Source organism: Heterocephalus glaber, unplaced genomic scaffold (assembly GCF_053883595.1).
Source record: "Heterocephalus glaber isolate CG9 unplaced genomic scaffold, H.glaber_assembly_v1.0 deba00000738, whole genome shotgun sequence".
In the NCBI taxonomy this organism is placed as follows: Eukaryota; Metazoa; Chordata; class Mammalia; order Rodentia; family Bathyergidae; genus Heterocephalus; species Heterocephalus glaber.
Window position 1 is genome coordinate 7,418,339 of NW_028258161.1, and position 27,045 is coordinate 7,445,383.

At 38.2% G+C, this 27,045-nt stretch overlaps 1 long non-coding RNA gene across 8 annotated transcripts in view; it reads left to right on the plus strand.

Annotated features, from left to right (window-relative positions):
• LOC101711862 (uncharacterized) overlaps positions 1-27,045 on the plus strand; it is a 302,781-nt gene that overhangs the window by 156,893 nt on the left and 118,843 nt on the right. For 6 of the 8 annotated variants that reach the window (XR_015449550.1, XR_015449548.1, XR_015449547.1 and 3 more), the window contains exon 4: positions 22,880-22,930. The exons of the other annotated variants lie outside the window; for them this stretch is intronic. This is a non-coding gene — a long non-coding RNA (uncharacterized LOC101711862). The remainder of the gene's footprint in view (positions 1-22,879; positions 22,931-27,045) is intronic. 8 annotated transcript variants of the gene reach the window in all.

Consider the following 27,045-nt stretch of genomic DNA (forward strand, 5'->3'; position numbering starts at 1 on the left):
ATGCAAGAGTAGTGGTACTGGAAATTCAGACAGGCCAAAGAGAAACCATCGTGCGACTTTTCACTGAAAAGGTACAGTAAGATATTTTGAGAGAGAAATGACATTTGTACAACTTTTAGTACAATATACTATTATAATTGCTCTACCTTACTACTAGTCATTGTTAATCTCTTACTGTCACTAGCTCATGCATAAATTTTATCAGAGGTGTTTATGTGCAGCACTGTGTGTGATTTCAGCATCCACCAAGTTCTCAGATGCTCTGCAGATAAAGGGGGGTGCTGGACTGTGTACATCAGTCTCACACTGGCTACCTGCCTTTTGGAGCTTTGGTTTTGATCTGTGTTCTACTCAAATCCATGGAATAAGAAGCCATGGGGAAATAGGATTATAAACTTCCTAAAACGAAGAGCTGAATAACCAAAAGCAATGTGCACATTGGAGATCAAGGTTGAAATTTTGGTAGTACTCGGCTGGAATCTCTTTGTATCTGCCCAGGGCTATTTGAGAGGCAGCTGGGTAGTTATGAAGAACAGGGGTTTTCTCTTGGCTCTGCCTCCAGTAGCTCTGTGACAATAGGCCTGGCGCTTGGTCTCTGTGCCTCTGTTTCCCCGTTTATAAAAGATGGTAGCAGTATCACCTCCCGAGCAGCGCTGTGATGAGGTTGCAGGGTGGGTAGGAGCCAGGGGTGGAGGGTGGCTTCCAAAACAAACTTTCTTCTCAGAATGATTAGATTCATCTAAAGCAGGGAAGTAGGGGGGAAAAGGAAACCTAATTAGGAGAAAAGTGGAAACTTGCCCTGGGAAATCCTGAAAAGATCCCTGAAGGCCGCTGGGCAGGTCCTTGTCTCTAAGGTGGCCCGGTCCTTGCCCAGGTATGGATGTGAGCTGACCTGGAAGGCAGTGGCCATCTCCACTGACTCAAACTCATTCTCTCAGAGCTATGTAAGCCAATTCCTCGGCATTTTCTTTATGTCAGCCAGCCTTGCACGGAACAGATGTTCAGGGTCGTCTAAAATAGGCCCCTATTTCTTGGCAGGCACAATCCAAGTTCAGCATGTTTTCAAGCTCAGCAGAGTAGCTTCTGTGCGCAGCTGTAACTCACATTTCTTAGCATATATACAAGTGCCAGAGGCGCCCCCCGAAAGACACGGCTGTATTAGCCTCCTGTTGTTCCTAGTTTGGGTTCAAGGATAAAACTCTCCACACATTTGGGTGGGTGGATGAACAAGAAAAGTCAGTCTGAACCAGTGAACCTGTGAAAATGTGTGTCTTAGCACACACACAAAAGTAGTACTAATTGTTTCCAGTACACACACACATACACACACACACACACACACACACACACACAAAGACATAGACTCTCATTTAAGAAGCTTTGGACATATAAATCTTGCTAGGCCTGCTGTGGTGAAAATATTATGATTTTGAATTTTGTTTAACCAATGGCTGTGAAAGCTATCACATTTAAAATGAGATCTTATTTCTATCATTTGCTTTGTTAATAAGTGAAAACTTTAGTATTGGCCTTAATGATTATCATGCATTCAGGTTTAAATTAATATAACTGTACATTTATAACAGAGTGTTCAGGGCTTCTGAGCAGCAGCGAAAAGAATTAAGATGTGTTCTATACATACAGCAACTCCCCACGATGAATGTGATCATTATTTACTGCAAATAGGCACTAATAAATAAAACAGCCACAGGTAATATGTAAACAGACATGGCTATGCTCCAATAAAACCTTATGGACACAGAAAAAAATAAAATAAATGTGTGATACATTCCATGAGATCCATTTTCTGAAATGTCAGCTTTTCCTGGGAGGCTGTGTGCAGTCTGGAGCCAGGCTGGGAGGTGGTGGAGTAAAACAGAAACCGTTCTGAAGTCAGACTGAGCGGATTGAGAGCCAGTTTGCTACTTGCTTTCTTCACCAGCCTGGATCTCTCTGATAAGCCCATGGACCTTTTGAGCCAAAGGCCAAAGGATTCTCATTTCTGTGATGCAGCTTTGTTGCTGAAATGGGACAGTGTAAATGAGAAATAGGTACTATGGTTTTTGACACCTGTTAAAGGCTCAAAGAAGGTGAGTATTATCAATGGCTTCAAGTCCCCTGACACACATCCTGGACAGTGTCTGCTTCCGAGAACTAGAAGGTGGCAGAGTGCTTCTGTGTGACTCCCAGGGCCAGTCAGGCAGAGCACACAGCTTTTGTTGCTACCCACTATGCTCCGAGGAGGCTGCAGCTGTATGTGGAGAGGTCTCCACCAGCAGTGAGCACCAGCGTGGGGTCATGAGTGAGCCACTTCCTGGAGGGACTCTCCAGCCTCAGCGGAGCTGTTGGGCAGCAGCAGCCCTGGCCGCCATCTTGTCCACAGCCTCATGAGGGACCGTTAGTCACAGCCATCCAGCTGGTTACTCCTGATTCCTAACTGTCAGCAAATAAATGCTGTGGTTGCCAACCACTCCATTTTGGGTCATTTGCTGTCTAGCAATAGCAACACAGTCAGGATAGCAGTAACATTCCAGAGTGAGGTGAAGAGCCAGAATTAGTTAACAGCCCCATCTGTGTCCAGGTGATTATAACTAGAACTAAAATCAAGAGAACGATCGATTTGTTATTGTATTTGTTTATTTAACAAATATATGGGGTGCTGAGCATGAGCAAGACCCTGCCCGGACCCTGGGTGCCCTGGAAGGGAAGTCAGGACCCTTACTGGATAAAGATGAAGACTTTTGATTCCCTTCACCCCAGATCTTTGCCAGAGTGATGTCTCCTGAGAGTCTTCTGCTTCTTCTTTCCTTGCTACCACAACCCTTGGCCACAGCATAGTTGTCCCCTCTCCAGACCCCTGGACGAGATATCTCTTAAATGACCCTCCAGCTTACCTTCTTTCCTGTCACAATACACATGGACGGTTGGAATTAGAAGCAGTCATTCCGAACTACGCAAACCAATCGAATTATATGCCTGTGTAAAACTCCATGCTATTAGAAGACAGTTGGATTTTCTGGACCCTCCATGATCTGAACCCTGCTTACCTACCTCTTTGGACATATTGTCTTTCACCCTCCATCCTTGGCTGGTTATACTTTGGGCACATTAACCTTCATCTGGTTCCTCAGATTCTCCGTGGGATATTGTTGTTGTAGGGGTCCCAGTGAGTCACCCTTCTCCGCTTCCCTCACACCATCCCTCCCACTGGCTTGTCCACTTCAGTTGCCTTGACCTCCGAGGGGAAAGAAAACATGATGTATGTGGAGCCTTCATAAAGAGTGCACAGTTGGGATCCCCCTTTCCTGCTTCTAGAAGAAGCCTGAAATATACCCTGTTTTTATTTAGGCAACACATGCCTCAGTTTCCTTCTTTGTTTCTACCAATTTTAGCCAAATTCCAGACATGTTGTGACCCCTGCTATTGTGGGATGAGCCACCACAGTTGACCTCCACCGAAATTGCTGACCCACAGGAGTGTGACAAATAGATGATGGTTGTGGTAAGTCATCGTGTTTTGAGGTAGCTTGTCACATGGCAATTGATATCTGACATACGCATCAAACTCAGTCCTCTTCTGAACCCTAATATCTAGTGTTCTCTCTGCATAGTAGGTTTCCCTTGCACATCCTCTCATGCTCTCATGGAGGGCTGCTTTTGATCACTTAAGTGTCAGTTTGATAGCTACCACTCTAGTAGGCATGGCCTAATCAACCACCCCAAAATGATCTTATAGTCACTCTTTATGGTATTGTCATATTTTTCTTACACTATAGCACTGGTTTATCTGATATGTTCTCCTTGAGTACATTTTATCCAATCTAAGCAAATACAAATTTTGACCCATACCCTAACTTTAGAAACTTTTAAATGTGGGGGAAAGTGGGTACTTCAAATGGATGAAATACAGTATTTGGTTATTTTTTACTTTTTGTCTCTCCATGGAGATTTATGTCCCATGAGAATAGGAACTGCTAAGTAGTCCTGCCTCCCATCCAATCATTCTCCACATAGGAGAACAAGTCAGCTTTCAGAGTTTGTTATCTAATCATCCATTTGACAAAATCCAAAATACTCCACGGGTTCTGTGCCCTTTGAAGCTGGGGGTTGGTTCTGGCATAACCATTCTGAGAAGGACAAGGGACCATGCTCTGTAGTGCATCTGTCTGCAGCAGCAGCCACCCTCTTTGGGGGCCTAGATCACATGATTCTGGCCCCATGGCTACCACCATGGGACACTGACAGTTGCATCTCACTGTCTCTTCCTGGCTAGTTTGTGACAGTCATCCGTTCTAGACTCGCATGGTCTCAGTGAAACCTTCCCTGCCCCTCTTGACTGAATTAACATCCCCATCATTAAACTCTAGTAACTATTTCAATTGCAAAATATTTGTATGATGATTTACTTGTTTATTTAGCATACATTTATTGAACACCTACTCTGTGTCAGATATAATTTTAGGCACTGAGGTAACATCAGTAGAGGAAGCAACAAAAATTCCTGCTGTAACAGTGCTCATTTTTCAATGAATATAAACAGACAATAAGTAAGATGAACATAAAAATATGAAGAGGTAAGATGCTAATAAGAATTATGGAGAAAATTAAGGCAGAAAAAGAGGGAAATAAATCCTACTGGCTGAGAGGGGCTGGAATTTAACATAAATGCTTAGGAAAGGCTCATTAGATAATAACATCTGTGTAAAATCTGCAGGAGATGAGGCAATGGCATTAGCAGATATTTGGGGAAGATCATTCTAGCAAGGTTAATAGCCCTGAGTCAGGATCCTGCTCACTGGGAGTAGGATTTAGGGATATTCTTAAGGATATTCCTAAGGATACAAGGGAGAGCACTGAGAAATGAAATGGAAGAGGTGATAAGGGAAACTACACAGACCCTCTCCGGCCCCTGGAGTGGTTGCTGGACCAGCCCCTTTGAGCATTGTAGTAGAAGAGATACTGTTTTGAGCCAAGTTTTAAAAACCACTGTGTCTAATATGTTAAGAACTGACAAAAGAGGAAGCAGAGAGAATCTGGGAGTTCATCTGGGGCCATTTCAGCCATTTAAGCAAGCAATGATTGTGGCTTATAAGTGTGTTGGTGAGGATGGTTGGAACCTGGGCATGGCTTGGAGGAAGAGCCAACAGCTCTCTGAATGGAGTGTGGGGTATGTAAGACAAATTGGAATACAGAAGAGTTTCAAGGAGGTTGCCCTGGGGAGGTGGAAGGATGGAATCTCAAGTAACCAAAACAAGAAACCCTGAGGTGTAAAAAAACCTTAGTGGGAAGAATGGGAGCTTGGTTTTGGATGTGTTAAGTTTGTGATGTCTTATGTGTTATGTTCATGACATTCAGACCTCAAAGTTACATATATAGGTAATGCAATCAAAGAGGAGGTCTGATCTAGAGCCATAGTATCAGGATGAAGAAAGTATTTAAAGCCTGCACACAGAAGACATTATTATGAGGAGAATATGGATTTCTATAGTTTAGATTTAAAATGTTCCCCCAAATACTCATGTGTGGAAACTGATTGGATCTTGGGAACTCTATAGCTGACTTGTGGTTAGGAGGGGTGTCTGGTAAGAAGAGTCACCACCCTGGAGCTTGGCCATCTCCCTCCCTAGCTTCTCCCTTTGCTCTTTGCTTCCTGGCTGCCGTGGGATGAGCAGCTGTCCTCTGCTAGAGCCTTTCTGCCTTGGAGTCAGCCAACCGTGGACTGAATCCTCTAAAACCCATGAGTCCAAATAAATCTTCTTTAAGTTGTGGGTACTGGAAATTGTGTCCAGTGAAGGAGAAAGTGACTAGGACAGGATTAGAGAGGAGGGCAGGGACAAGATTCTGAGACTCCACTTGACAGATGTTAGGGAGATTATGTAGGGAATGAGGGGCTCTGTCAACCCAAGAAAGGGGCCAATCAACTGTCGAAGGATGCAGGGAGGCCACAGTAGCCCAGCATTGGCCACTGGCTACCTGGACCAGGGTGGTTTTGGTGCCAAGGTGGGATTCATATCTTCTCTCACTATGTAGAATTACAAACTGCCTCTTCTGTCAACTGTGCCACTGTATTCCTGGTGTCTAGCACAGTTCTTAGACATATTAGACACTAAATTAATACTTGGATGATTGACTCAAAACTTATCATTAGGTATTTTATGATGGGTCACCTATAAACTTACAAAATAATTAGCCTATAATTTGAAAATCCAACAGCTTTTTTTCAGGGGGTAGAATGAGTTACTGAATGATGAGGACATGAAAGCCTTTGTACCACAACAGATGTTAGCTCTTATCAAAATCACTGAGTCTAGATTAATTTGTCTTTTATTTAATATGTCTTATTTACTTATTTGGTGCTGAGGATTGAATTCATGGCCTCCTGTGTCTTGACCTCTGCTTGATCACTGAACCCTATCCACAGCCTAGGTTAATTTATATTATAAAAGACAAAACTTTGGTGTCAGGAGAAGTCCTTCATATTTTTTGAGCTCTTAACATAGAGATTCACATAGAATATGAACCTCTATGCCTTGCTGAGAGGGAAAAGCTCTGCTCCCTATTTTAGGAGAGAAAATCTTTCAGTTTGGGGCAGAATGGCCTCTGCTCATTGGTGGAGTTTGCTGTTCCCTGATGGTTGCTTCATGAATTTTCAAATGTCCCCAGAAACTTCAAAATATTTCCTTACCTATTTGCCAGGAATTCCTTTAATAGGACCAAAGATTTTCATCCCATTGTTTTCATGATACACTAGTTGAAGATGTAGAAAATAGTGAGTTTCTTTTTAAATGCATGAGGGTTTGCAAGAAGTAACAGTCTCACTCAGTACAAGGAAACACAAATAAGTGTTTCTATGATTCCCTCAGAAGAAGCAGGTCCGAAATGTCAGTCTCAACTCTACCAGATTCTCCATATGCAGACAGAAGTCATGGCGGAGTCCTCCTGCATGGGTCTACATACAAACTAGGTCTTGGTTGGCAGAGGAGGAGCCCTCTCTCTGGCCAGAGGATTCAGCAGGAGCAGATTAGTACATCATATACTTCTCTGGGTGTGGGCCATAGACGCAGCCATTAGACCTTCTGTCCCATGGAGCCAGCCAGACATGGTTTTGACTGGCTTTTCTCTGGTGGCAGTGGTTAGATGTTGTGTCAAATCACCCAATATTATTTGCAGGGGCCAGATAGGTAATTAGAGAACTATTTATTTTTCATGGCAGGATATCTATGCACCATAGCCAAGGCTGTTCAGCAATCTTTTAAAAATGCATAACTTAAAGTCAGTTACACATATCCACTTCAAACATAGCATCAGTGCCTGCACTGCTGCACTCTAAGAAGTTAATTGCACAGAGTTTGCTAGTTGTCCTGACCAGTTTTCCCTGCAGGTGTCCTGTGGGAACCAGGTTACCAAAACCCTACTGCAGGAGATTATCCAAGTTAAGTCTCACCGAGACAAGGAACAATGAATTAAGTTCCTGTCAACCTGTACAGGACAGGTATCTAATGCTTTCCTGAAAGTGGGTTTTGTGAAAAGCAGGACAGAATGGGAAGGTCTTGAATGAATGAGAAATTGAAAAGGAGGGCAAAAGGGAGAATGCAAAATACCATGCTGCTATTTTCTAAACCTTATTTAAGAGCTAGCTTAGCGTGGTGGTTTCTCTGCTTCACACAAAGGGAATTGTGGCCCATGATGTCCTTTTTGAAATTTTGTATTTACCAAGGCTGCCAATTCATTTTTTCCCTCAAATAAAATGTGTGAGATTTTTAATGACACTGTTCAATGGTTTGCTCATTTATTTACACGTGGCCATCAGTTATATTTATACTTATCCAAAGAACAATTTTATCATTGTGCTACGGTAAAAATTTTGTAGGGTAAGTGAAGATCTTGTCCTACAAATCAAATCTGGCTTCCAGATTGGGCTGTATATTAGAAAAGACCATCCATATAGTTATTAATAATTTAAACGATAATGTTATACAAGTAAAATATACCAACATCTGTAAGTTGCTATTTTGGTGAAAGCCCTTTAGGAAGCACTACTATTTTACTTGTTTTCTTTATTTTGCTCATGTTGATTCATCATTTAGATGGTTTTAAAATATGTTTCTAGTTAGGAAAACAAAGACTTTCTCATTATTAATGTTAACATTCTATTTAAGACCATAACAAATAAATGAAAAACCCTTATCATTGAACAAAGAATGGCTTTATTCTGTGCCTAATCTAATCAAATGGTAGATATTTAGGTTTAACACTATTTTTGCTGTATTAAACAATACTAGATATATTGTGAATATTTTCCTGATGTCAAATTGTTAAATTACTGGATGGAAAATCTGCACCTGCTTCCAAACACTTCACAAGTGCCAACTCTGAAGGAAAGTGTGTTACATATAGCACAGGGCTTTGCTGTTCAATTAAAGTTCATTGATACTGCTTGTTCCTAATGTGTTTCTGTAGATACACTGTGCGGAGATTCTGGTGTGGCCAGCTAGAGGATACTGTATTGTGCCACTAAAGTCTCTTGCCTCTTTACCCAGCAGACAGTAAGAAGTAGTGTGTCGAATTTTGGGCACAGACTCAAATATCCAAAAGCAAAAAGCATTCAGGCAGCAGCCAATGGTGTGGGCCAAAGGTCTGGTTTCCTGGAGGGAGGGTAGGATTCTACCTTATCACATGCTTTATTTTACTAATGAAATTAGCATTGCAAACTAAAATAGCAGCTATTTTTGGTATTGAGCTAAGCACTTCAATTGTCCTATTTTATGCTTATAAGTACTCAACTCAGAAGTAACAGAGAAGTAACTTGAAATTACTGATGGAACCAGGATTTGATATAAAAGTGTGATTTCAGGCCTATATTCTTGATATTAGCCACCTTAACTTTACTATTTCATCACTATAATAATGAAATAAACTCTGAGGTGCAGATTAAGAGCATCAGCTATATTTACTCATCATGCTGTGAATTTTCAAAGTTAAGAATGCACATTATTTGATGTTTTTCATTTATTCAGACAACTTTATGAGTACTCTACCTTGTATTTGCTAGGCACTGTGCCAGGCTCCAGTACACACAATGGACCAAGACAGACGTAGACCTTGCCTTCATAACTACAGATGTTGGAATGTGGAGGGGACAGGCAGAATCCAGGCTCCTGAGGGACCTTGTGCTGAAGTCCCTGACCAGGACACTCGGAGTGCTTTAGGAAATAAAACATGGTCCTGAACTTCATACCTTAAGAACAAGGCTTATCTTTAAAGCAGTTTAAAGCTAAGTAGAAGTGGGTTCTCTTCACATATTTGTTTTTTTAAAATTGAGTCTTGTCTCTGATTGCTCTTGGAAATATCAGGCAACTATAATATCAAGCATAAGTTATTTTATTTTCTAACTAGCCTCACAGTATGACTAGAGTTTTAGATAAAGCTTAGAAATATGTGTAGCTTTTGGAAATTTGGCAGTTTTCTTTAGTTCAGGGTTACTTAATTTATGGCCCTCGTGGGAAAGTTGTTTCACTCTAGTTTCCGGGATGTGCTAGAACTTCATAGAAATCATCAGAAAGGCAGCTTGTAGAGAGAGAAAAGTTTTCAAATTTTGTATTTCAATCTTTTTACTGTTCCCAGCCACTAAGCCCATTCCGATGGGCTTCCCTATGAAAGCTGAGTGTCTCATGATGATGGGCATGTCTCCTCTGCTTTATAAGAGTGCTCTGTCAGGGTTGCCTTGTGTCTTGGGCCTCAGTGATCTTGTGGAAGGGACATCTTCTGGCTCTGCTCAGTGTATCTCTAGTATGTGCAATATCTGACCCACAGTCGATGCTAGACAACCATTCAGCGAGAGAAGTGTGTCTCTGGGGAAACTTAAAAATACAGAAAGAAAAGTGGATAGATCTCATGTTGTCTGCTAAACCAGCTTCTTCTCCATGGTGCAGACTCTCTTTGTCTACTTCTCTTGTTCCTGGACAAAGCAATACCTTACATTAAAAGAAATAGTTTGCATATCTAAAATTTCCACAATCTCTTTTATTCCCAAGGATCAAGTTACACCCTCAGTAAGCACTTCTCTGAACACCCTAGACAAGCACGTGGAACATGCGTGTTGTGGTTTGGATCTAAACATTTTCCAGAGACCCAGCCCTGGCTGGGTCTATTGGAAGATAGTGGAGCCTTAGGCCTTATGGCCTGTTAGAAGGAGGTTGGGTCACTGAGGGTGTGTCCTTAAAGAACCTTTGGGGCCTGGCCCCTCCTCCCTTTCCCTTTCCTCCCTTCCCCTTTCTTTTCCTCTCTCTTTCCTCGCAATCCTCAGGTGAGCAGCTCCACTTCCGTATGCTCTTGCTATGATATTCTACTTCACCACAGACCCAAAACAACAGGGCCAAGCTAACATGAGCGGAAACGTCTTTCCTCTGTGTAAGTTGGTATGTCTCAAGTGTACCTGTTACAGAGTACAAAGCTAATACAATGGGCTATGAAGAAATAAATTTATTTTCAAAGTATAAATTGTGTTTCTAATGTTTATGTTGGGGGGAGTAACAAAGGGAGGAAGGATATTCTCTTCAGTTATCTTCGTAATTTGTCCAACTTCCATCAAAATTTAATGCAACTGAATAGAACAGCCTCTGAAAGATAAATTATGAGCTCTTCTGCTTTTAGCTGCTGACCCCAAAGGAAAGGAGATGGCATGTGTGGATCAGAACAGAATGCTCATAGAACTTGAGCATTGCATGTGATATTACCAGGGAAACTTTATGATATTCGTCATGTAATTATTTTCACTTCTTTTGTTGAATACACTGAAAGAAGAACAGATTTTATCTGAGACTACCTCTTTCAAAGAAATCTCAAGAGGTTTAGTGCTACTGGAGAAGCTAAATGATATGAAAGTATTTGTTACATGCTAAGAAATCTTTAAAACAATGTAGAATAGGAAATGTACACCTGGTGACCTGTCTCCTACCTGGCAAGATAGTGAAAAGGATCTGATAGGGATGACAACTGTCACTGGGTACTGATGTTAGACTTACTTTCTAATGGAGAGACAACAAAGGCTAAACTCTGTGGGAATTCAGTGATCAGACAAAATTGTCGAGAAGCATGAGGGTCTTACCTGAATATTGGTTCAAAGAAGTGGTGTAGCACCAGGAAACACTTAACAATATAGAGAGAAAGGAAGCTGGGATTGATGTTTAGGTTGTCTACCTAAAATGATCCCAGGAGGGGTGAGGATGGAAGAATATTCTGCACATTACTTTTTCTCAGAAACATTAGTTTTAAAATATACCTTCCACCTAAATGTCTGGACTGCATCTATAAAACAGTTGCTTTTTTCACACAATCACTTTACATGTGGATGCCTGGAAAAACTGTAACACTAGTATGTATGTAGCTATTTCCATTTTGTGTACACGTGTATGTGTGTGTTTGTAATCTTAAAAAATTAACATCAATTCCCTTGAATTAAAATTATAAATATAGTGTGATGTTTATAGTTTATGTGCACATATGTGTATATGGATATTATGAAGTTAAATAAGTTATTGAATGTGACACATAAGATATGTTTTGTTCAAATGGTACTTCTAATAGTAGGACAATAGAGCACATAAGATTCATATGTCATCTTATTTGTATATCTGACATGTGGGAAATGTGAGTATTTTTTTCTTGAATTTTACCTGTTCCAGTTTCCTACAATTTTTTTTCCTGCCAGTATGATTTCTAGTGGTATGTCAATATTTGTGATATAAAATATATATTGTATAATGATATATTTTCTGAATGGTCTCGTAAGTATACATTTTACTAAAGCCATAAATTGATGGAAATAATTGGAGAATAATATGTCTGAGAAACATTGACAATTTGGGGGATATAAAATAGGGTAGGGTACATTAGTCACAAAAGTAAAAATATCAGTAACCATAACTGTCTATTAACAATATCTTTTGCTTTATTATTTATGAATAAAATAAGGAGCTCCCTAAGACAGTGGGAATTATCTTGAGAGATGAAAAATTAAAAATCCAAGGGAAATACTCTCAAGAATTTGGTAAATATATATATTTCATTCCTTCAAGTGCAGTTATGCTTTTTCACATTGTGCTTCCATTTACTAAATAGATTGTTTTAGATTACTTGTAAGACTTGCTAGCAATTATTAATCTTGTTATATCTGAATGCATGATTATGATACAGTTATAGTTTAAGAGTATTTTAAGATTTAGTTATGGCTTTCAATGTCTTTTTGGAGTTCCTTCCTAACACTTTATATTATGATGCTGTAGTTCACAAAAAAGCCCAAGATGATTAAGAATTTTTGTTAAAGAGGAGAAAAAATATAGTTCCAAGGGAGTTGTAAATCATTAACACAATTTAATGTGGTTTATGTCACACAAGGCAATGGGAAAACATGTTTCACATAACCATGTTTATTTTACTGATTACTTTTATCTCACAGCGTAGAAGAATCTACATATTTGTAGACATCTTCTCTTTTTTGCTTTCAAGCATTATAATTATTTCTTAGTACTTAAAATTGCACCTGCAAAATCCTATGTTAGTCTGAATTGCTTTCTCATCTAGGTAGTGATGTTTATTTCTAGAAAATTAGATTTTTTTCTTTATAGAATTTTGAGCAGCAGTTATTTATATGTGTATTTCCCATTAATATTCCCATCCAGGAATCTGGTGAGCATTTACTCTTAATGAATCAAGCCCATCCTCAGCTCAAGAAAGTTTTTTGTTTTTTTTTCTTTGATTATTGAGTCTCTGCTGTTTACTGCAATCTCTTCTTGTGGTGCTTGGTGGGCATTTTTGTCTTGAAAACTCAAGTCCGTCTTTGGTTTGGGGATTTTCTCTTGATACTTCTAATAAGCATTGCACCTTCTGATCCATGTTTTGTTTCTCCTGTACTCCCTTGCATACTTTCTACTTTGGTTTCTTCTTAAACTATTGAAAAGCTGCTCAAGATGAATTTCCAAATTACTAACAGTTTTTTGGAGCATCTTCTATGGCATTATATATTTATTGATGTTTAAATTTTGCAAGTGCATTTTTAAATTTCCAGAGGATTTTCTAATTCTCCAGCTATTTTTTTGTATAGTAGACTGTTCTTCTTTTACAGATGGGAAAGTCCTCAAAACCAAGATTCATACTTCGGTAACAAAATAGTTGTACCCTTTTTCTAAATTGTCTGTATTTTTTAGGGAGCATTTTAATTAGTTGTCCCATCTGGTTATCATCTTTCAGGCGGCTATCTTTCCACAAATGACCAGTGGTTTCACATATATTCATAGATCAATGGGCCAGTGATTAGGATAATTAGTACTGGATACTAATCAGGGCCTCTGGAGTTTTGCAGGTCACTGTTGAATTTCCCTTTGAAGATGGAATTTGACTTTCAGGTTCATCCATTTCATTTATTTCAACTTATTGCACATAACAAATCTGTGAGCTATTTCGGGAAATAGTATTTTTTTTAAAAAAACAAAACAGCAATCCCTGCCCATGGGAAAATTATATTCTTATGTATATGGGATGGGGGACAAAAACAGTAAGTATAATAAATAAATATTAAAATTTCATAGGTAATAAATAGTATGAAAAATGGAATGTGTAAGAGGATTGCCATTGCTGGCAGAGAAGGGAGGTTAATGACTGCAAGTTAAATAAAAGGGTCAGAGTGGCTCCTACTAAGAGGATGGCTTTAGACCAAGGGTTCAGAGCAGGGGAATAAGCAAGCCAAGGAGGGATCGGGTTCTGAGGGAGCAGAAAAATGATGAGGTGGAGATGGAAATATGTCTGGAACTTTCTGGGAATAGCTAGGAAGTGGCTATGCTGGAGTGATGTGAGAAGGGAGAGAAGAATTGTGGATAAAGTCAAAGAAATGCTCCAGGATCAACTCACTTGAGGCCTCACACACTGTGATTTTGGTCTGAGTAACATGAAGAGCCATCTGTAGGGTTGAACAAAGCAAAGACCTGGTTTGATGAGTTGTTTTTATTTTTTATTAATACAGTACTGAGGATTGAACACAGGGCCTTCACTCTGAGTCACACCCCAGCCCTTTTTGATTTTTCATTTTGAAATAGCATCTCGCTAAATCCCTAAATTTCACAGGCTGTGCACTGACTTGAGATCCTCCAGCCTCAGCCTCTCCAAGTGCTGAGGTTACAGGTGTGCACCACTATTTACATGATCACACAGGAAGTGCTGAATGGTAGCTATATATACATTGGATGATGGGGTTTGTGGAGAGTGTAAGCGAATGTGAACTCGCCTCGAAGGGGAAACCATTTAACAAGTTCATTGTGTTGCAAGGCAAGGCATGTTTAAATTACTACTTCAAACTTTTTTTTTTATCTGAAGGCACATGAGATTATAAAATCACCAACCTAAATAAATATTTAAAATGTAAAATATACTTTACTTTTAGTCCTAGATGTTACAATGTTAATAAAAATATCAAGAAGCTTAAAGTCTCTGGGGTCATTTTAGCTACTACTGTGTAAATAGCTTGCTTCAAAATAATATCAAAGGAAGAGTTAATCTTGTTAGATGTAGATCTAACAGTCAGAGTAGAAAAGGCCTGGCAACCATGGTATCTGAATATTAAACTGGAGAAAAACTGTCCTCACAAAGGCTATAATCCAATGAAACTTTCCTTTTGAAAATTTCATTTGGAATTTGACTTTTCTTATTACAGTTTACTAATATGGCTTATTTTTTTGAGTCTATAACCAATTTTACTATTCACAATGTAAAATGAGAAAGCAGTTAAAATGCCAAATTTAGAACAGGAGTGCATTTGAACACAGGGACATACTGTGATTGATCATAGAATTTGTGATGTGACAGATGCGGTGAAACTAGAGTAGAAAGGAGACGTATAATTTTATGCACACTGAAACAGTGGGAAAAGGTGACATAGAAGATCCCTAGCCAGTGTGCTTTGATGCCAAATCACAGTGCTCAATTTGTACTGGAAGTAATTTCCACAAATAACAATCCTACTCTTTCAAAATAATGTGCTCTACTTTGGTTCAGGGGATAAAGTTGAGCTACTATCAAGAGTTTTGAAAGAGGTGGCCAATAAGAAAACATGGAAGATATACAATATCTGGCTATTTAAAGGAGAGAACTTCACTCAGATAGGTTATATCCCTGATGTTTCTGTGCTTACACCATACTGTTAGCCCTAACATGGAAAGTATAATATGGTTTTCAGGTTTGACTGGCTATTTGTTATGTAAGTAGGAAGACGTTTTGGCATGCCAGTTATAGAATCCCCTTGGAAAGTTTTGAAATCCAGGCATCTCTTAATATTTTCCAGTGATAAAGTAGATTAAGTTATTATGGCAGCAAATTGTTATTTTCCATTTCATGGCTCACCGCCTCTCCTGACTTCTCATCCGCCTTTGTGTGTGCTGGCAGGCAGATCTCTGTGGTTCATGCCACCCAAGGGCCTTTGCCACTGGCTGCGAGTGAAGTGTGACCCATGGCAGGCATCAACTAGAGACTAGAGGTAGGAGAAAGAAAGCAGGAAATTGACCTTCCCCCTTCCTGGTCCTGCATTTTGTATTTGAAAATAGCTCTGTCCCTCCATGACTATAGCTGGTGCCTAGCAGCTCCTCCATGGTTCCAGCTCACACACTGGTCACATTATCCACCATCACCCTTCTCCCCTTCTGCCTTAAGAGTGGTAATAGCATCTCACAATCAAAAGTTCTGCAGCTTCAATATCTCGCATAAGTATACTTCAACACTGCTTGTGTCTCCGAAATTGTCCTGCCTTTAAATTGCTTCGGAGCTATGGGATTGGTTTTCCTGCTGTGACCCTACTGATACAGTCATGGAGATGCTGCCATGTATGACATACCAAGTAAAGATGCATTTCACAAGCGTTTACCTTGCTATATCAAGGATGGAGGTACTAGAGGGACCTGAATGTGTTCTGTGATGACTTCTGCACCATCCAATAATAGAGCCTTAGTTACTGTGACAGTCCTAAAGTCATGACCAGCTAGCCCCGTACTTTGAGGTATGGATGTCAGAGATGGTTATTTTAGGTTTAGGCAATAACCTCGAGGAAGAAGGACAGATTGCAGGCCCTTGATATAACCAGGTCACAGCGTGGGCTGCTTTGCTTCTAACCCAGAGAGGTGCCCAGCCTCAGCTGGTTGTCAGCAATCATACTTCGTCAGGATGACGAGGCAGTCCAGTATTCAACCCAGAACCCGTGAAGGAAATGCCAATTTGTTTATCTCAGCTTCTGGATTTCTTCCCAGGAAAATCACAATACAGAGTCTAGGGATATTCAGGATACTGAGTCTTCATCAAAGGTGAAATGATGGGGACACAGCAGAGCGAAATGAATCAGTAGAAACACCTCTTGCAGGCTAGGGTGTTTTCTTAGAAGAGTTAAAAATTGGCAGCTACATATGGGTCTTAGATGTGGTTCAAGGACATTTCATGAGATTCCTGGATTCTCTTTTTCTAGTACCTAGACTGAGTTGCTATACATTTGTTTCCACAGATGAATGCTCAGCCCTGGCCTCTGGCCCCTGTGTGTATTGCAGCTGACCCATGTGGACTTTATTTCCCAGACTTCTGGGTTGGCAACATTCTCCTAGATTCGGTCAATAGAGGCATTGCCTGGAAACCAAGGAGCAGAGATAAGAGGGAGATCTGGGATGGTTTCTCCCACACCCTTCCTTGTCTTGGGCAGAGTCTGTGTCCCTTATTGATGACAGCTCCTGCAGGGTGACCCTGTCCTCCCGGGTGATGCTCTCACAGGGCTCTAAGAGCACATTTTCATCCCTCTGCCCTTTCTGCCCTACTGGTGTTAACAGTTTCTTGCTGATCCAAGCTGGGGTATCTCAACATCCCTTGCTAGTTACCTTTATATTTTCCACAACTTTCTCTGTCTCTCCCTCAGTAAAGTGCTTTTTATTGGAAACATCTGTGTTGGATTTCTTTTTTCTTCCTGTATATATTCTTAAATTTTGATTGGCATTAGTTTTTAAATGATATGCAATTGGTTTGATTGTTACAATTCTAATAAGAGTAATGCTTCTCACCTCAGTTTTAGAATCAGGCCGGTAGAGCAGACATTAGTTCAATAGCATTTACATATATGAGTGGAGGGATGGATGTGTTTTTTGTAACTGGAGACAGGAAAACCAGGAACAAACCCAAGGCAACTCTCTCAGTGGCTGAGCACATGTCCAACAGTGGTTTCTGTTTGAAAGGTTCTTTGTAAATGTCCAAAGGTGGCGAAGTATACCTTGTAAGGGACTGTACTTCATGCAGAGGTTTATGGGCTGACTCAAATGAGCTTTTTCTGCTTATAAAAAAGACAAGCCATGTGACTTTCTGAGTTGATGCTTTCTTGTTTTAATATCTGTTCTCTCCTTCAATGTAAGATTTCTCTTTAGGGTTTTATTTTACTATCACAAAAATATTTAAAACTATATGGTCATTACTGTCTAAGTCTATAATAATTTTATATAAATATATGGTCATTTAATAAGCATGGTAAATTTTGAATTTTGAAAAACATACATTAAAATTGTCCACATAGAGAACTGCAAAAATATGGGCTCAGTAGTACCCTGAAGGACTAAATGAGAAAGAAAAAATACTCAACACAAGTGGTGAATCTCTAGATTGTAAAAGAAGATAAACAGAAGAATGATTAGATTTTTATGGTAAGACAGTACTTTTTCTTTTACAAAATCAGTATACATTTAGTAGTATTGAATCATGGATTTCAAAAAGCTGATTTAATGGCCTGAAATGAAAAAAAATGTGCAATGAATCCTTGGGAGGCGGTAACAATGGCTGTTAGGGAATCAAACACTTAGGACATGAATTGATAGCAGCAGAGAGGCCAATTCCACAGCCCTGAGAGGCATTTGAGACGCCCATTTCAATGAGCACTTTTGACACAACTGTATGAAAATGACCCTATTAAAGAACAGAGTCATATTTTAAAGTTAAAGTTCTTCCTCCCATTCTCCCTCTCTCTCTCTCTCTCTCTCCCTCTCCCTCTCCCTCTCTCTGCAGTGCTGGAAATTGAACCCAGGCCTCACACATGCTCAGCTATCACTCAACTACACTCAGCCAGCTAGCTCTGTCTCTCTCTCCTCTGTCTCTTACTCTACCGCTTTGCACCAGGACTATTGGGCTTTTTGATTCAATTTATATTGTTTATATTTTTTACAGGCTTTTGTTATTTTGTTTTTTGGTTTTGCTACATTTTTTAAATTTTGAAGTTATTTAAAATTGTTTTTATTATTACCACTTCTGAATTATATAAATTTATAACCAGAGAATTCACTAAAGATAATTTTAGAGTTTGCAGGTTTTTACAGTTTTATTGAGCTATTATGTATGTAGTATAAAATTATCCATTTGGAGTATGAAGATATTATGTACGTATTATAAAATCTACCCATTGCATGAATAATGGAGTATTATTCATCTATAAAGCAGAACAGACTGTCATGTCAAAGCTAGACTCAGACTGCATCTCATCCCAGTCTGAATAGCTGGCAAGAATACCCAAAACAATAAATGCTGGTGAGGATGCAGAGATAAAAGACCCCTTCTACAATGCTGGTGAGAATGTTAGTATAGCCACCAAGGGAATAAATATGAGAGTTCCTCAAAAAACCAAAAATATAACTATCATATGACCTAACTATCCATTCCTTGGTGTATACTCAAAGGAATGAAAGTCAGTGTACTATAAGGATCCTGGATAGTCATGCTTATTCCAGCTTAATGCACAATATCCAACATGTGGAACCAGCCTGGGTGCCTATCAACAGATGGCTGGATGAAGATAATGTGGTAGATATACACAATGGAGCATTATTAATCTCCTAAAAAGAGTGATATTCTGTCATTTGCAAGAAGATGCATGGAACTGAAGATCATTATGTTCAGCAAAATAAGCCAGATGCATATATTTCATGATTTCTTTAATATGTGTAATCTTTAAAAGATGGCATTAAAGTAGAAGTGAGACTAAGGAAGAAGGGAAAAGGGGAATGAGACATAAGGGAAGGGACATACGGGATGAATATGATCAAAATACATGTATGGGAAAAATGTTGATTGTTAATTGAGTGCCAAAATCATAGTATTTTTAAAGTTGCAAGGTTAAAAGACATAATATTATTAAAAATACTGTTTTTTGGAAGATAAGTAAATTGACTTGTGTGACATGTTAGGCAATAGTTTTGTTTATAAAATGCAGCCATAAAAACCTCCTATCATTCATTTTTAGTCTCCTATACCCCCACTCCTCAGGCCTTAAGCAATAGGACTTAGATTTGCCCATTCTGGAAATTTTATGTTAATGGAATCAGATAAGTGGTCTTTTATGACTGGCTTCTTTCACCTAGAATGTTTTTGAGGATCATCCACATTGAGTACTTCTTTACTTTTCCAGGTCAAATAATACACCCTCGTGTGGCTGTACTGCCTGTCCTCTCTCCACTTACCAGTTGGTGGACGTCTGGACGTTTTTCCCCTTTTGTCTATTATGAATAATGCTGCTGTTCATGTCTGTGTGTAAGTTTCTTGTTTCTTCTGGACACATGGCCAGGAGTGGATTTGCTAGGTCGTATGGTAACCGTAACAATGCTATGGACACAATTATGTTCCTCCAGAATTTATACATTGAAGCCCCAACCCTCAATGTGATGGTTTCTGGAGCTGGGGCTTTTGAGAGATAATTAAGTTTAAATGAAGCCGTGCAGAGAAATCCCTCATAATGGGATTTAGAGTCCTTGTAAGAATAGAAACTGATACCGGAATGCTCTATTTTTCTCTCCTTCTCTCCCCGACCCCTGAGTGAAGACACAGAAAAAGGGTGACCATTTTTAAGCCAGAAAAGGAGGCTTCAAGGGGAATAGAATCGGCCAGCACTCTGGTCTTCAACTTTCCAGCCTACAGAACTATGAGAAATTTTTGTTAAGCCAGTCTATGAGATTTTGTTATAGCAGCCTGAGAAGACTAAGACAAGGAACCACAAGACTTTCTCCCAAGTGGCTCTACCATTTTAAATCCCCGCCAGGAGTGTACGAGGGTGATAATTTCTTTGTCAGCAGTCATTATTGTTTGATGTTTTGGTTATACCTAACATAGTAGACATAAAGTGTGATCATGTGGCTTTGATTTGCACTGATGACTAAAGATGTTCAATATTCATGTGATTATTTGTCATTTGTATATCTTTTTGGAGAAATGTCAAATAACTTGCCCATCTTTGTCTTTTCATTATTGAGCTGCATGAGTTCTTTGTATATTCTAGATGTAAGTGCCTTATCAGATTTATTAATTGTAAATATTTTGTCTCATTTTGAGGATTATGTTTCATTTCTTCATAGTGTTATTTGAAGCACAAAAAATTTAATTTTCATGAACTTCAATTTACTTTTTCTTTTGTTGCTCATGATTTTTGTATCATAGCTAAAAATCCATTCCAAATCCAAGGTCATGAAAATTTACTTCCGTTTTCTTCTAAGAGTTTCCTACTTTTATCTCTTACATTTAGGTCTTTCTCTGATACACTTGAGTTAATTTTTACTATGCTGTGAGATAAAGTCTCACTTGATTCTTTTTATATGCTTACTCAGTTTTTTATTGGTGCTTATTAAAAAGACCACATTGTCCCATTAAATGGTCTTGTATACTTGTGGAAATCGGTAGACTATTGGCTCATTTCTAAATTTTGAATTTTATTTCATTCATCTATTCTATTTACTATATCCACATTATCTTAATTTATTGCTTCTCTGCAATAAAATTTCAAATCAAAATATACAATACCTCTAACTTTATTCTTTATTTCCAACATTGTTTTAGCTATTCCTGGCCCATTGCAATGCCATATGATTTAGAATTAGCTTGCCAATTTTTGCAGAATGTCAGCTGTTGTGGTAGGGATTACACTGTCAGGAAATTTGGAGAATATTGCTATTTTAACAATATTAAGTCTTTTGAACTATAAATGAGAAATGGTGTTTCATTTATTTAAATCTTTAAAAACTTTTTTCAACTACATTTTGTAGATTTCAGAGTATAAGATTTTCACCCTCTTGGTTAAATTCATTCCTCAGTATTTGTCTCTTTTTGATTCTATTCTAAATGGAATTGTGCTCAATTTCAGATTGTTCAAGGCAAATGTGAAAAATGCTGTTGAATTTTCTGTGCTGATCCTGCATCTTGCAACTTGCTGAACTCTTTTATTAGTTCTCATGATGTTTAGCGGACTCCTTAGAATTGCTTATATGTGAATAGAAATGATACTTCTCTCTCTCCTATCCAAATGCATTTTATTTCTCTTTCTTGCCTAGTTACTCTAGTACGAACCTCCAATATAATGTTAAACAGAAACGGTGAGGTAGTAAGATTTTTTGCCCCTTCTATTTTTTTTTTTTTTTTACAGAATTATTTTTAAGAACTAGTATCAGATCTTCTTTAGATGTTGGGTGGAATTCATCCATGAAGATACCTGGGCCTGGGCATTTTATTGTGGGTAGGTTCTTAAAATTATTAATTGAATTTCTTGTTTGTGTATTAGAATCAACTATTCTTTTTTCCTTCCTCCTCTCGTTCCTTTTTCTTGTCTATTCCTTTCTCACTTTACCTGTCTCAGTGTTGGGGTAAACCCAGGGCCTTGTGCATGTTAAGCATATGCTCTGAGACTGAGCTACATCCTCAGCCCAAGTGAGTTTCTATAGAGTGTATCTTTCCAGGAATTTTCATTTCATCTGAGTTATTTGGCTGGTAAATTTCTCTAGGATCCTCATTTCTGTAGGATGATAGTAATGTCCTCTCTTTCACTTTTGGTTTTAGTAGTTTGACTTTTCATTTTTTTCTGTTTAACCTAGTTACATTTTTCCAATTTTATTCATCTCTTCAAATCATATTTTGGTTTTATTGATTTCTCTATTGAATTTTTATTTTGTATTTTATTAATTTCTGCTCTAATATTTATTACTTAATTTAGGTTTAGTTTGCTCTTTTATTCCTAGCGTCTTGAGATGAAAGATAATGATTTGAAATCTTTTAAATTTTTTAACTTACAGCTATACATTTTCTAATTACTGCTTTAGTTGCTTGCTATAAGTTTTTGCATTTTTATTTATCCTAAAGTATTTTATATTTTTCCTTTTTTTAATTTAGAAGTATATAAATTTTCACATATTTGTGAGTTCCCCAAATTTCTTTAGCATGTTGGTTTCTGATTTTATTTCATTATGATCAGAGAATATATGTATTACTATTTATATCCTTTAAAATCTATTGAGGCATGATTCACGGCCTTGCATATAGACTCTTCATATAAAAAGCTCTCCATGTGTACTAGAAAAGAATGTATATTCTCCTGTTGGGTGGTATGTGTTCTCTCTAGATGTAGGTCAGATCTGGGCAGTTTATATGTTGTTCAAGACTTCTACTTTCTTCTTTCCTTATTTACCAACTTTGGTTTTATTTATTTTTTTCCTTCTTGATCTACTTAGTTGTTCTATACATTATTAAAAGTGAGGTATTAAGATCTCCAATTATTATTGTTGAATTCTATTTCCATTCATCATTCTTTCTTTTATACATTTGTTGTACTGTTGTTAGGCAAGTGTATGTTTCCAATTGTTAAATCTTTCTGATTAATTGAACATTTTATTATAAAATATCATTTAGTAACATTTTCTTATTGTTTTTTTAAAGTCTATTTTTGCTGGCATTAATATAGTCATTCCAGCCTTGTGATTGTTTACATAATGTATGTTTTTTAAAAACTTTTTTGTTTTCAATGTATTTGAATCTTTGAATCTAAAGTGTGAATTTTTTTTTTTTTGTACCAGGGATTGAACTCAGGACTTTGCACTTGCAAGGCAGGCAGTGGCACCACTGAGGTAAATCCCTGGCCAAAGTGTGTTTCTTGTAACAGCATAAAGTTGGATCTTGTTTGGGGTTTTATATCTGTTTTGATCAAAATACTTAACCCAATTTAATATTTTGTTTTGTCAGTTTGATTTTTGTTTTCTATGTCTCACACTTCTTTTTCCCTTCTATATCTCCTCTTTTTAAGTAAAAAGTTTTCTAATGTAGTATTTTAATTTTTTCTCTTTTTTCAAGTTCTTTTCTTAGTGACTAATCTATGACATGTTTACAAATTGTGTCAAAATATGTGATAAGTATTTAAATTAAAGCAATTATTACAGTAAAAGACATAGTGCTGTTAATTCTCTTCAGAATATTCCCCCTTGCTTTGCACACACTCATACCATAGTTCTTGTCACTCTCTGAAGCAGTTCTGGAAGTCCTCTTCGGTAAGTGTCTTTGGTTGCACTGTTGTGGCTGTCTGGATGTCCTGAATCTGGAAAAATATTTTTCTTTCTTGATTGATTATTTTGACTTTGGAGAAGAGCCAGAAATTTTATGGTGCCAGATTTGGCAAATAAGATGAATAAGGATGAACTGTAATATTTTTACTACCCTACCTTTCTTTTGGAGGGTGTCAGCAGCAGCATTCACTGTATTTAAAAACACCCATGAAAGTGTTTCCTTCCAGAACTGCTTCAGAATGAATGATGAGATAAATTTGAAATGAGAGAGTATTTTGAGGGGGATTTGCCGCAGTGTGTCTTTTGCCGTGGTAAGTTTTAAAAATTTAAACATTCACTGCATATTTTGATCACCTTTTGTATGATAGTGACTCAGTAAAGTTAAATAATGAGAAGAGAAAATGGCTGCAGTCCATTCAAAACAGGTTTGTCAATCTGGAATGTCTTAGCTCGTGTGCAGGTCTTGAAAATAGTAGGATGGTATTAAGAATCATTTCAATAATTAACGTATATGGTCATGTATCAAATATTCTCCTATTCCTGGTTCACTTAAAGGTCATTTGTCAGTCTATTTTTATTTTAAAACAACGTGTACAGCATATACTTCATTTGGAAGGACATTTAGAGAGGTTTTAGAGCAGAATGAAGTGAATTCAGGCATTTATTCAGAATGAGGCCAGATGTTTTCCCAGGAGTTTTGCATTCCTAAACACAAGCCAGTGTCTGCCGGATTTGAGTGTTAGGTCTCAAAAACCAAACACCCTGGGTTTAATGCAAATTAAATTAGAATGAGAAAAATAATTATCCAGGGCTCACAGTGGCCAGCAAAGAACAGGCATGATTGCCTTCCATACGAAAAGGTGCTGCTGATCTGCTACAAGCATTGTGAGCTCCTTGAGATATTTCTCTTGAGTTGAAGCTGTGAGTAGTAGTGTGCTGAGCTTGCTCGTCTGCTCAGGCTTCCTGTTCCCTTATTCCTAAAGGTACACTTGAGAAAACAGCTGGATGGGCTTAAGGAATAACTTCCTTAACAAAAACTCCGAAACTTGATACAAGTGGCTTGATAAATCTACAAAAATAAGCATTGGCCTATGTGCTGAAAATAGTTCTCCTAGGTGGGAGGGCAGGCTGAGGCCAAGCTGATAAAATGTAGGGCAATCTTGGTCAAATAAATCATGTCATGGGGCTGAAAATATGTTCTGCTTTCTTTTCTGGTCTGACTTTTTTGTTTGTTTGTTTCCATAGGAATTTGACAGGGAAGTAAGACTGAGGAGAGGGGGGTGATGATTTAGTGCATTTGCTGAATGTTGATTCATTTATTTATCAGAGCAGGCACTGGTCTCGCATTCTGCAGATTGACCACACAGATGAACAGGGTGGAGGATAATCCGGGCACTCTGCTGGGAACCCACCATGATGCTGAAATTTGAGGCTGGATCTAATTCCCATGTAAATCAAGCTAGCTCTCCATGTTGTTTTGGGGCTGTCAGGGACGTGGTCTTGTCTGAGTTACATTGGAACTGTACTGTATCATAATAAGGGCTACATTTCATCTGCAAGGAAGCATTCATTCTCAGACTCAGAGGTATAGAACAATAGAGCTGGAAAAGACCTTTGGTGTAAGTACCTGATTTTATAAATAGGAAACTAAAGGATGTGCCTAACGTCACACAGTTCATTAGCTTTCCTCCCCAGATAACACAATAGCTTTTAGTGCCCTGGGAGACATTACTTGTGAGCTAGGAAATGTATCCCCTCTGAAATAGCTAAGATTTCTTTGGCTTCAATCTTGATTGGGAAAGTTTCTTCAAAACCGATTTTTCTTGAACAACTGAATCTTTTACCTACACCTGATATTCAGCACATTGTAGCAACTACAAATCTCAAAGGTTACACTCTATGACTCATCTTTAGATAGTGTAAAGACATGATGCAATTTTCAAAAATATATTCTTTTGGCTTCAAGTGTGGCATACATACAAGGCATGTGAGTTTGTTGTTAGAAATATATACTTCTAAAGCGTGAATGTATATGTGAAAAAAAGATTCACCAGGAGAAGAAATTATTTATTTTTATATTCTTTAGAATCTTCAGTTCTTCCTAAATGCTTATAATAAACTTAAGCAAATTAGAATTTAGCGAATACCTCCATTCATGTTCTATATTAAACAGCTGTTCAGGAACTGCTTTTTAGGCAACAGACTCTCAGATTGATCATACAACATCACAAAGAATCAAGACTTAAATGACAGAAGTGTGTTTTCTGGAGAAACAGAATTTTTTATTAGAGATCATTACTTGCTGTTAAGTAGAGAAAAACAGACTGAGGCCACTCATCCTCCAGGTGGTAGAACTGGGATTAGATTTTCTGCTTTTAGCCTTGTGGTGGTTTAGTCACACCAATGTATCCTTTATTTGGTGTCTTTTTATGTGAAGCAATGATTTTATGAGTGATTATTAAGAAAGTGAGAGAGGGAGAGAAATAGGTCTAGCTCAAGTTCTATTGACTTGAGCAAAAGGACTTTTGTTCTAGAAAGTTTCCATTAAAACATAACCCATGAGTATGTTCTCAGCAGTGAAAATTTCTTACTTTTATAAAGTGATACAGATGATAATAATGTATATCAATTTGCTGTTAAGAAGACAGTAACAGCACCTTTTGAATACATTTCCAAAGAGATTAGAGAAATGTAGAACCACTAGTGAGATCCAGTCTCACTGAGGGAATATAGATTTTGACTCTCAGGTTTTGCCAATTGGCCTTGACCCCTGAATGTAGGTAAAAAAGCCTCTTAGCATGAAGAAAGACTGAGCTGTCATCTTGCCTTCAATCTTTTTTCATAGATGAGAACAGTGGGCTTCATAAAAGCTGTGACTTACCCAAGCTCACACATCCCGTTAGTGGCAAAGAGCACTGATTCAATCTTGATATCTGCTCTGCTGACTGATCATGCTATGCTTCCAGCACAGTCAAATATTACCAAAAATTCAAAAGTATTACCTACTTGAACATGATCTTTATGGAGACACTTTCTTCCCAGACTAAAAAAGCTGTTGTGTAACCATGGTGTTTGAAGGTGTATTTGTTTGTTGTTGTTGTTGGGGTTTTTTTGTTTTGTTTTATTTCTGATACCAGGGATCGAACTTGGGACCTTGTGCTTTCAAGGCAGGCACTGGAATCACTGAGCTAAATCCCCAGCCCTTGAAGATATATTTGAAACTTGAAATATATGAAGGCCTCATTTGAGTTCCAAACCATCATCTCTTCTATTTAGTTAGCTTGCTTTTTCTGAGGAGCTTAAACTTTTAAGTAATGTTGGATACATTTAATTTTTATTTAGAATTTAGATTCCACCATGGAGCATGTATATCCCAGCAGGTATCTTTGCCAAACTATAGTCTTTTCTTAATCTAAGCTTTCATTTAAAGTTTCTCTATGAAATATGAATTTGTGAATGGGAGTTGATGGCCAGAAGCTGGGGAGTTTCAGGCTATTGAATGAGCTGTCACATTACCATAACCTGATTTAGATCCCCAGAAGGCAATTGTGACTGGAATGTTCTGGGCTGAAATGATGATGGGAGAGTTGTACATAGAGAGGTTGTGACAGTCCCAGCCTGGAGAATGACTGTAAGGGCAACAGATTGTGACGGGAGGTGAAATTCATAAGTGTGTGAGGGAA